Source organism: Gracilinanus agilis, chromosome 2 (genome assembly GCF_016433145.1).
Source record: "Gracilinanus agilis isolate LMUSP501 chromosome 2, AgileGrace, whole genome shotgun sequence".
NCBI lineage: Eukaryota > Metazoa > Chordata > Mammalia > Didelphimorphia > Didelphidae > Gracilinanus > Gracilinanus agilis.
In genome coordinates, this window is record NC_058131.1 from 491,247,640 (window position 1) to 491,258,110 (window position 10,471).

A 10,471-nucleotide genomic window follows, 5' to 3' on the forward strand; every position below is an offset into this window, starting at 1 on the left:
TATATATATATATATATATATATATATATATATATATATATATATATATTATTGTGGTCTACAAACTTTAGGAAAGGGAGAGAAAAAGGAAACAGATAGGAAGGTATTTCTTAAGTTATGAAGGTACTCTAAATCTCTATCTATAACCCAGATCCCAAACTTTTTCATGAGGAAAATCTTCTTCTGTGATAAAATCAATGGCTAACTTATCTTCCTCTCTGTCTATAACCCAATTTCTCTCTTTCTAAACTATTCTAAAAATATCTTATAAATAAATTATTTATTTCTCTCTAGCTTATGAAATCAGCTTCAGACCAGTTCCTATCAGAATTATTCTCTTCACGCCTGCTGGCCTCCTCCTTCTCTGTAGATGTCACAGAGAGAAAAAAAAAAAACAAACTCAGTCAATCTCTCTCTCTAGATCGATGACATAAACCAACAGCTTTTCTCAAACTTTCCAAATCTCCTCCACCAACTGTCATCAACTTCCCTCAGAATTATCCAAGAAAAAGTACTCACAGCCTCCAACCTCTGAGAATGACCCATTCAAATCAGAAGTTATTTCTCCTCAGACTCTTAGGGCTCTTGACAAAATTCCTAAGGAATCTTCGTGGAAATTCCAGCTGACGTTTTTTAAGGTAACCTGTCCACATGTCTTCCTACACTGGAGACCTCCTTATACATTAACTTGTCAATCAACCCATTTCTTAATTAACTCATGAATATTTCATTAAATGTTATCCTTCCAAACAAAGTTATTGGGGAGTAGGTGCAAAATGCAGTGCCTAGTGTTTTAAAAAAATCAAATTAAGGAGGAATTTGAGAGATCACAATCATCTGTCAGAGACAGTATAGGAGGAGTAATGCTGTCTAATGGTAGGGGAGAGGACTAATTACTCTTGAAGTCAGTTTTATTCTTATAATTCTATTAACTAGCTAATGAAGCTAAATCTAGATAAAACTTGGTGTTTCTGTGATTATATAATATACAGTAAACAATGCACTAATTAAGTTAACCACGGAACATAACTTTTATTTGGCCAATAAAAACATTCTCTATTATCATTACATATTGCATAATTATTAACTGTTGATTGTCATTCATATTTAAAGAGGATCAAAATCACACCATGGTGGTGTCTTTTGATTAACAAATAAATTGGAATGAAGCAGAATTGCACAAAGTTGTCAAACCAACTTTCCCTAACAGAGTCATCAGAGTCCAGTGGCCAGACAAAAATTAAGAGTATTGGTGGAGTTAGGATCCAGTGGTTTTCTCAATATCTAACCAACCTCTAAGCACTCCACAGATCCTGATTCCACAACCATCATGGGTATTAGAACAAGTTGTTATCATTTACTTCTTTAGGTACTTCACATGCTTTGGGTAGACACCCCACTAATTCTCCAACAATTTTAAGGCCTATTAGTTACCCTTAACTTTGTTTAGGCTGGTATATCAAGATAGTTTACTAGGGGATGGCCACTGTGCATGCTACAGTTTCTTGGAACCTCACAAGAAAGCTGTTTGGCAAGTAGACACCAAAGGAGTATAAGTCCTGGAAAGGGGTTGGAAAGTCCTCATACCAGAGGTATTAGTCTTCCTTGAATACCTTGTAAAAGTTGATGCCATAAATAGATTGTTGGACCCGAAGTCAGGGAGATTCATCTTTCTGAATTTAAATCTGGCCACAGACACTTACTGGCTGTGTGACTCTGGGCAATTCACTTAACCCTGTTGGCCTAAGTTTCCTCATCTATAAAATTATCTGGAGAAGGAAATTACAAACCACTCCAGTACCTTTTGTCAAGGAATCCCAAAATGAGATTATGGAGAGTTGGATATGTTGGAAAAAATGACTGAAGACATTAAAAGAGATTTAGTATATAACTATACCCAGAAATCCATTAGTGGACCATAAGGAATGTAACTTATTACTCTCGGCAGATTGTAAACTGAAAATATCAAATGAATAATTTTTGTCACCTTTAAAAATTACCTAAAAGACATTAATTCTCCAAAGTAATATTTGTATAACCCTGGATTCCAATATCTTTTTCAGCATTCTAATGAAAAGAATATTAAAAAACAAAAAGGGACAGAAAAAGGAAATCTTTTAGAAAAAAACAAACAAAAAATTTTAAATCTGTGTGAGGAAAATTACCTTCCCTCCATTTGATGCTGCAGATGGAGTTCCCAGATGACATATCCTCGTGTCAGCCTGAGTATCCTCTAATATCCCTTGGAGTTAGCCAGAGAATCAATGTACAATGCTATTAGAGAGGGAGGAGCTGGGGGATAAATAAGTCTATAGGAGAAGCACGATAGTTACTCTGCTTCTATGCTTGAACTGACTGTAGACCAGCACTGTTGCAAAAGAGTTTAGGTCACCTAAATGGAGACACCACAACCAGAGTAACGCTTCTTTAAGTGGAGTCAATTTTTCTCCTCTCTAATTTCTCATCTTCTTCTTTCAATTAAAAATAATAACAACATAAAAACCTTGGTCTGTCCCCACAATTTTATATTAACAGATCCTGAGGATGATGATTACATTCCTTAATAGCTACTTTAAACATATAATATTAGGTATAATGCAAAAAACCAAAAACAAAAACATATTCATCATCACATTTCCAAATTTGAATTCATTGCTTTTTTTCTTAAATATTACCTTCCATCTTAGAATCAATACTGTGTATTAGTTCTAAGGCAGAAGAGCAGTAAAGGTAAGGCAAAAGGTCACTTGCCTCCAGTCACAAAGCTTCATGACTAATTTTTGCCTGCTCATTGCTGGGAGTGATTACCATTGGGATGGGATAGAAGAGACACCTCATGTCAGTGAGTTGGGGAAAGGATTGGGTTTAGTAGTGTGGGTTTATGATGATTTTAAGCAACTTATTCCTTCTTGAGTTTAATGAAGCATTGTTTAAAGTCTACATCTTCTTGAAACACTTCATTAAGTGTTTGCTTTGATATATTGGAAAAATATAAATTGTTGGAAAAACAAATAACTGGGTATGAGTAATGGAACGTGTGATCTGGAATTCTAGGACAAGATGACATTTTTATTCTGTTTCTCACAACCTCTCAAACCTCTCCAAAATAGAAATAATGCACCAAAGATAAAGTAATTTCAGCTGTTTCTATGTTTGTTTGTTTGCTTTTAATCCCAAAGAAGGTAAAACAAAATAAAATTAATAAGAAAAATAAGCTTACAAAAAAATAGAAACCTATGTTTGCTGCTCCTGAACTTTCTATACTATGTCCCTTGCTAAGAGCAGGGAACTCATACTAGTGGACCCATGTGTATAACAAAGCCTTATAACAAAGCCGACCCTTGCACTGTGGAGCCAAGATGGCAGAGAAAAGGCAGGAACTTGTTTGATCTCTTCCAAATTCTCCTACAAAGAACTTTAAATTAATATTTCAAAACAAATTCTTCACTTTATTTCCTCCATGAACTTTTCTCCATTTTAAGCAATAAGTATCATCCTAAAATATGATAAACATATTAATATGTATCATTTGTAACACATGAATGACCTATAAAGTTTTCCCTGCCATCTTGGGGAGAAGGGGGTAATGGGAAGGAGAGGGAGAACATGGATTGCAAAATATCAGAAGGCAATTATTTAAAAATATAATGGGTGAATGACATGAATATGAAGAAGGAAACTATAAGTAAATTAGGTGAGCACAGAATAGCATACCTGTAAAATCTCTGGGAAAGAAAATAATTTAAAACCAAGCAAGAGTTAGAAAAAACTACAAAATGTAAAATAAATAATTTTGATTACATTAAATTAAAATGGTTTTGTACAAACAAAATCAATGCAACCAAAATTAGAAGGGAAACAACAAATTAGGAAAAAAAATCTTTATGACAAAAAACTCTGATGATGAAGGTCTAATTACTAAATTTCTTAAGGAGCTAAATCAATTGTACAAAAAATCAAGCCATTCCCCAACTGATAAATGGTCAAGGGTCATGAATAGTTAATTTTCAGATAAAGAAATGAAAACTATCAGTAAACACATGAAAAAAATGTTCTAAATCTCTTGTAATTAGAGAAATGCAAATCAAAACCACTCTGAGGTACCACCTCACAACTAGTAGAATGGCTAACATGACAGCAAAGAAAAGTAATAAATGTTGGGGGGCAATGTGGCAAAATTGGGAGATTAGTGTACTGTTGGTGTAATTGTGAATTGATCCAACCATTCTGGATGGCAATTTGGAACTATGGTCAAAGGGCGCTAAAAGACTGTCTGCCCTTTGATCCAGCCATACAACTGCCGGGTTTATACCCCCAAAGAGATCATAGGGGAAAAGACTTGTACAAAAATATTTATAGCTGCACTCTGTAGTGACAAAATATTGGAAAATGAGGGTATGCTTTTCAATTGGGTAATGATTGAACAAATTTTGATATATGCTGGTGATGGAATACTATTGTGCTCAAAGGAATAATGAACTGAAGGAATTCCATGTGACCTGGAACAAACTCCAGGAATTGATGCAGAGTTAAAAAAGCGGAACAAGGAGAACATTATACACAGAGACTGATACACTGTGGTAAAATAAGATGTAATGGACTTCTCTACTAGCAGCAATGCAATGATCCAGAACAATTCTGAGGAACTTATAAGAAAGAATACTATCTACATTCAGAGGAAGAACTATGGGAGTAGAAACACAGAAGAAAAACAAAGGGTTGAACACAAGGAATGATAGGGAAATTATTGGGGATGTAGACTCTAAATGACCACCCCAGTGCAACTATCAAAAATATGGAAATAGGTATTGATCAATGACATATGTAAAACCCAGTGGAAATGCAAGTTGGCTATGGGTATGGGTGTTTGGGGGGTAGAGAAAGAACATTTATTATGTAACCATGGAAATTTTTTCTAAAAAAATAAAGAAATGAATTAAAAATGTATTGACGTAATCTGTAGAAAAAAGAGAATAAAACTTAAATAAAACCTACCTACCAAAATAATAATAACTTTTTTGCCCAAGAAATGAAGGATGTTAGTAGGAAAGGTCTTTTACCCAAGGATGGGATTAAAGCTAAGACCAGTCATGGCAAGCCAGCACAAAAATTTGTGGTGGTTGAATCAGAAGCAACAGCTTCTCTAATTATCAGCCTGCAGATAGGAAGAGAGTCAGACAACTGATAAGAAAGTGAATACAGGTATCCCTTTGATATCATTGTATGCAGGACTCTATTGTTGGAAATTACTTGCCCATAGAAAGACTAGGGTCATGGTCTTTGGTTGTAATTGCAGGTTGAGGAGGAATACAAGCACATATGCAATTATGGCCATGGGGGCACTAGGACTATGGTCATATTTCTAGAGGAAAAAAGGAGTAATTGTGATCACTCGCATACTAGAAAACAGGCAAGAAGAGTAGTAAACACACTTCACCTTAGCTTACTCCACCTTAAAAGAACAGAAAACTTGTAGAACCCTAGAACTAGCTCAAAACACAGCTAAAAACAACAACTAAAACTTAGGAGAGTACCCTACCACCACCAACATGGGAACAAAACCCAACTTTGATAGCTTTTTAAGTTAAACATCCAGAAATACCTAGAAAAATGAACATGCAACAGCAACAACAATAACAACAAAAGAAAGCCACCAAAGAAAATTATTATGGAGGCAGAGAAGATTAAAACACAAACTTATAAGTCAACAAAGTCAAAATTGCTGTATCCAAAGCTTCAAAGAAAAATATGAATTAGTTGTCAGCCTCAAAAGAATACCTGGAAGAATTTTAAAAGTATTTTAAAAAATCAAATGAGAGAAATAGAGGAAAACATAAATGGGAGTAATGCAAAAAAATCATGGCAGGGGGAAGAGTCAAGAGCTTGATGAAGGTGGATGAAAAATACTGAACCAAAAAAAAAGCCTTAAAATACAGAATATGCCAAATGGTAAAAGAGTCATAAAAATCCACTGAATTGAAGAACTTTCTCAAAAGCATAATTGGCCAAAAAAAGGGGAAAATATACAAAAATTCATCAAAGGCAAAAACATTTCAAACATCAGAATTGACCAGGAAAAAGGATAAACAAAAATTCAATGAAGAAAAGAACTTCTTTAAAAAAATGCAATCAGCCAAATTGAAAAGGAGGTAAAATATTACTGAAGAAAATAATTATTTAAAAATTATAATTGGGTAATTGGAAGCTAATGAATCCATGAGATATCAAGAAATTTAAAAATATTGTAAAAATGAAAAAAAAATAAAAGAAAATATGAAATATCTCACTAGAAAAACAAGCCAGGAAAACAGATTGAAGAGAGGCTATTTTAGAAATTATTGGACCACCTGAAAACCATGATCAAAAAAACTTCTAAAATTCTCTTTCAAGAAATTATCGAAGAACACTTTCCTGATATATTAAAGAATTCAGAGGGTAAAATAGAAATTGAAAGAATCCATTATCATCTCTTGAAAGAGATGTCAAAATGAAAAACTCAGAAATATTAAAATGAAATTTCAGGTGTGGCAGGCCAAGGATAAAATATTGGAAATATTGTCTATTATGACAGAAAAGGAAACTAAGGAATGTATGAGAGGATGTGGGAAAATTTAGATACTAATATAGTATTGATGGAGTTTTGAACTGGTTCAATCATCCTAGAGAGCAAGTTAGCACTATGTGCAAAGGGCTATAAAACTGTGCATATCTTTGACTTAGCAGTACTACTATTAGTTCTGTATCCCAAAGAGAATTTTTTTTTAAAAATTCAACCTATTTAGGCAAAAATATTTATAGCAGCTCTTTTTCTGGTGGCAAAAAATTAGAAAGTGAAGATATTGTCATCAGTTGGGGAATGGCTAAACAAATAATGATATATTGAGCTGAATAATGTCAGAAAACCTGGACAAACTTATCTGAACTGATGTAGACTAAAGTGAGCCAAACCAAAAGGATATTGTACATAGTTATAGCAATAGTATAAAATGAAAAACTGTGAATGACTTGGCTATTCTCAGCAATGCAATGATTTAAGAAAATCCCAAAGGACTAATGATGTAAAATGACAACAGCTTCTAGAGAAAGAACTGAAAGAATCTAAATCCAGACCAAAACATATTATATTTTACTTTCTTAATTTTTTTGTTTTTCTTCCACGAAAGGACCAATAAGGCAAAATGTTATTCCTGATTATACACACAAAAAATGTATATCAGATTATTTACTAACTCAGGGAAGGTAGAGGGGAGGGAAGGAATAAAGGACCCATTAAATTTAATTTGATTTGAGGAACACTCACACACACACACACAAACACATACACACACACACACACACACACACACACACACACACACACCCCTCTCCCTCTTTTCAGTACTGTAAGTTGCTTGTATAGGCAAAGAAGTTTTCCGATATCATAACAATCATCTTGGCCTCAATCCTTCAAGAGCAAAAACCTATTGGGGTTTTCAGTCTGTAAGCCCCAGAAATACAAAGTTCTGATATACCATTGCTGTGAAAAGTAGAATCTGAAATGTTAGTGCCTTACCAAAGAAGTAGGAAACATAAAGGGAATAGAACAGGTCACCAAAATGGGACACCATGTATGTGTGGATTTATTCAACATTCCATCAAGTCCTAGGAAAAGGTCATGGTATCTAACTTGGGCCAGTAATGACCACCCAAAAGTCAGATGAGGCAGCTACCTGGACTGATAAATTGAATTTCCAAGTGTTGAAGGAGACTGAGGCCCTCTGAGACCCAACCCCCACCCCCACCTGTATAAGAAACAGACATCAGAGGGAAGGGAATCAGAAAATGATTTACAAAAAAAAATAAGAAGGAAAAAAAGACTGAAAATACCAAAGGAATCAGAAAAGCTTTAAACATGAACAGGTAATTCAACAGGAAAATCAGTAACTATAGGAGGAAATATGGTCTTTCGATCTAGTTAATGAGCTCAGGAATCGATGTATAAATACTGCAAGATTCAGAGGGCTCTGTGGAATTTGAGGAAAACATGAAACTATATTACACTGTTCCTGAGTGGTTTAAAAGAAAAAAAATAAAATTGTGAGAGCAGAATATATATCATATACAGTAAAAATTATGAGTAGAATAGAAAAAAAAAGTTTGCATTTGCAATAGCAGGTCTTACCAAAGTAACAAGTAAGAAAAATAGTTTGGGAATGCAAATACACAGAAAAGAAGGACAATTCAGTAAAAGAGAAGTAAAAAAGAAAAGAAAATATGCTTATTATGCAAGCAAAATACACAGATCATGAAGACAGGATGTGAGAATCATAGGTCTCACAGGACAGAATAGAACAACAACAACAACAAAAAATCCTTAACACAGTATGAAGAAAATAATAGAAGTGAACTTCTCAGAACTTCTGAACAAAAAAATGAAATTCCAATTGAAAGAATTCACAGATCATCTTGACGAAACAAACAGTAACAATAACAGAAAAAGTAATGTGTAGTCTTCAAACTCCAAGATATATAGTAGTTAAATTTAACAATTCCATTCAGAAACAATGTCTGCAAGCCATCAAGAGAAAGATCTTTAAATACAAAGGAAAGGTCATTTGACTTAATACAAGACAATTCTGGGGACACAACAGTAAAAACATAGGATGATCAACTATGAATGACAAATATTATCAGCAATGCAAAGATCAAAGACAACTTTAAGGGACTCATCTTGAAAAAGGTTATCTAGCTCTGTAGAATGAACTGATGGAGTGTGAATGCAGATTAAAGCTTACCATTCTCCACTTTATTCCCTTCATGAATTTTTCTCTAGTAAAAGTGATATGTGTCTTCTTTCACCACGTGACAAATTTGGAAATATTTATTATATGGTTACACATGTACAATCTGTATCATATTACCTGCCATCTTGCAAAAGGGAGGAGCAAGAAAGGGAGAAAACATAGTTTATCAAATTACAGAAAACAATTATTAAAATTGTATTAACATTTAATCTGGAAAGCAATATAAAATTAAATTTAAAAAAAAGATGATTCTGTGCCCATTAGAAAAAGGAGAAAATAGAAAAACTGGAGCACAGGATTCAGTGCAGGTCGTTTATTCTATAAATCTGAGCTTAACCATATGGGACAAAAGATGGATATTCAATTAGAGTTTAGAATATTTATAGAAACAAAGCCAGAACTGAAAACTTATTTGCTTCTCAAATACCCTAAACAACAGAAATTGAGGAATAGTGAAGAAATGAAGATAGTAACAGCATCTTTCTAAATATACACAAGGAGACAGAGGTGTAAGTGACAAAGGTAACAGTGAAGAAGCAGACAGGGGTCATTTTGGGCAGGACCTGGCAACACTCTGCCTACAAATAAATGCTTCTTTTCTGCAATTACATTACACCTGGGGAGCACATTAATTGGGGAGAGAAGCAGTGGGCACAAAGAGTAATGAGTCAGGCCTCAGGTTCAAATCTGAAGCTAACATTTAGAGGAAGGTGATTTCTGTGGTCTCAGAAAGAGAAAAAGTCTAAAGAGGAATTGCTGAGGCGGAGGGACTAGAAAGTTTGAAAAAATGGGGAAAAGAAGGAGGTCTTACTTTGGAGGTAGAAAAGAGTTCCACTGATGAATGTTCCTATGGGTAAAAGGAGATAAAGACCTTATACCAAATGAACATGGGGTTATTACACTTGGAAAATCTACTTGTCCTGAGAGAAAGGAGTTGGGATGCCTGGGGGAAACTTGCTCCTGGAGGAATGGGAGAGCATATATAAAGGGAGGCGATCTTCAAGCAAATGTAGAAGGACAAAAAAAAATATCATGAAGAAAGAGTATAGATGGATTAGGGGTAAAGCACAAGGGTCCTCGAGAGGTTCAGAGTTCTTTCTGACACCTGAAACAATTGGTCTTGTTCTAGGTGAGAGATATAATGAAAAAAATGGAATTCATGATGTAAGACGAACAAGACAGTAAAAAAACAAAGGATGACTTGTGGAACATCAGATTTTGGATTTCATTTGCAATTATACTGGTACTAAATTCTAGAAAAGAGAGTCAAAAACATCTTTCTGAAACATGGAGAAAAATTTAGGTTTCAAAACAAGCATATGTAGATTTTATTATAATAACAGTTCCATCTTTCATCTTTTCTTATTGCTATACCATTTAAGGCTATTTGCTGCCAAAAGTATAGAAATAACTGTGTATTGAGAATGAAAAGAATTGTGCCTAAGAAATAATTTTGCTGCTTACTAACTTGTTGACTTAGAACAAGCTGCTTGATCTCTCTTTTAAACAAGTCTATATCAGGAGCTAATAAATGATGGGGACCTTGCAGGATATGTTCAGAGCTGGCAGAATTCTTATTCTATTCTAGATGACATCTTAGATCCATTCCAAATCTGAGGATATATGTATATATATATATATATATATATATATATATATATATATATATATATATATATATATATATA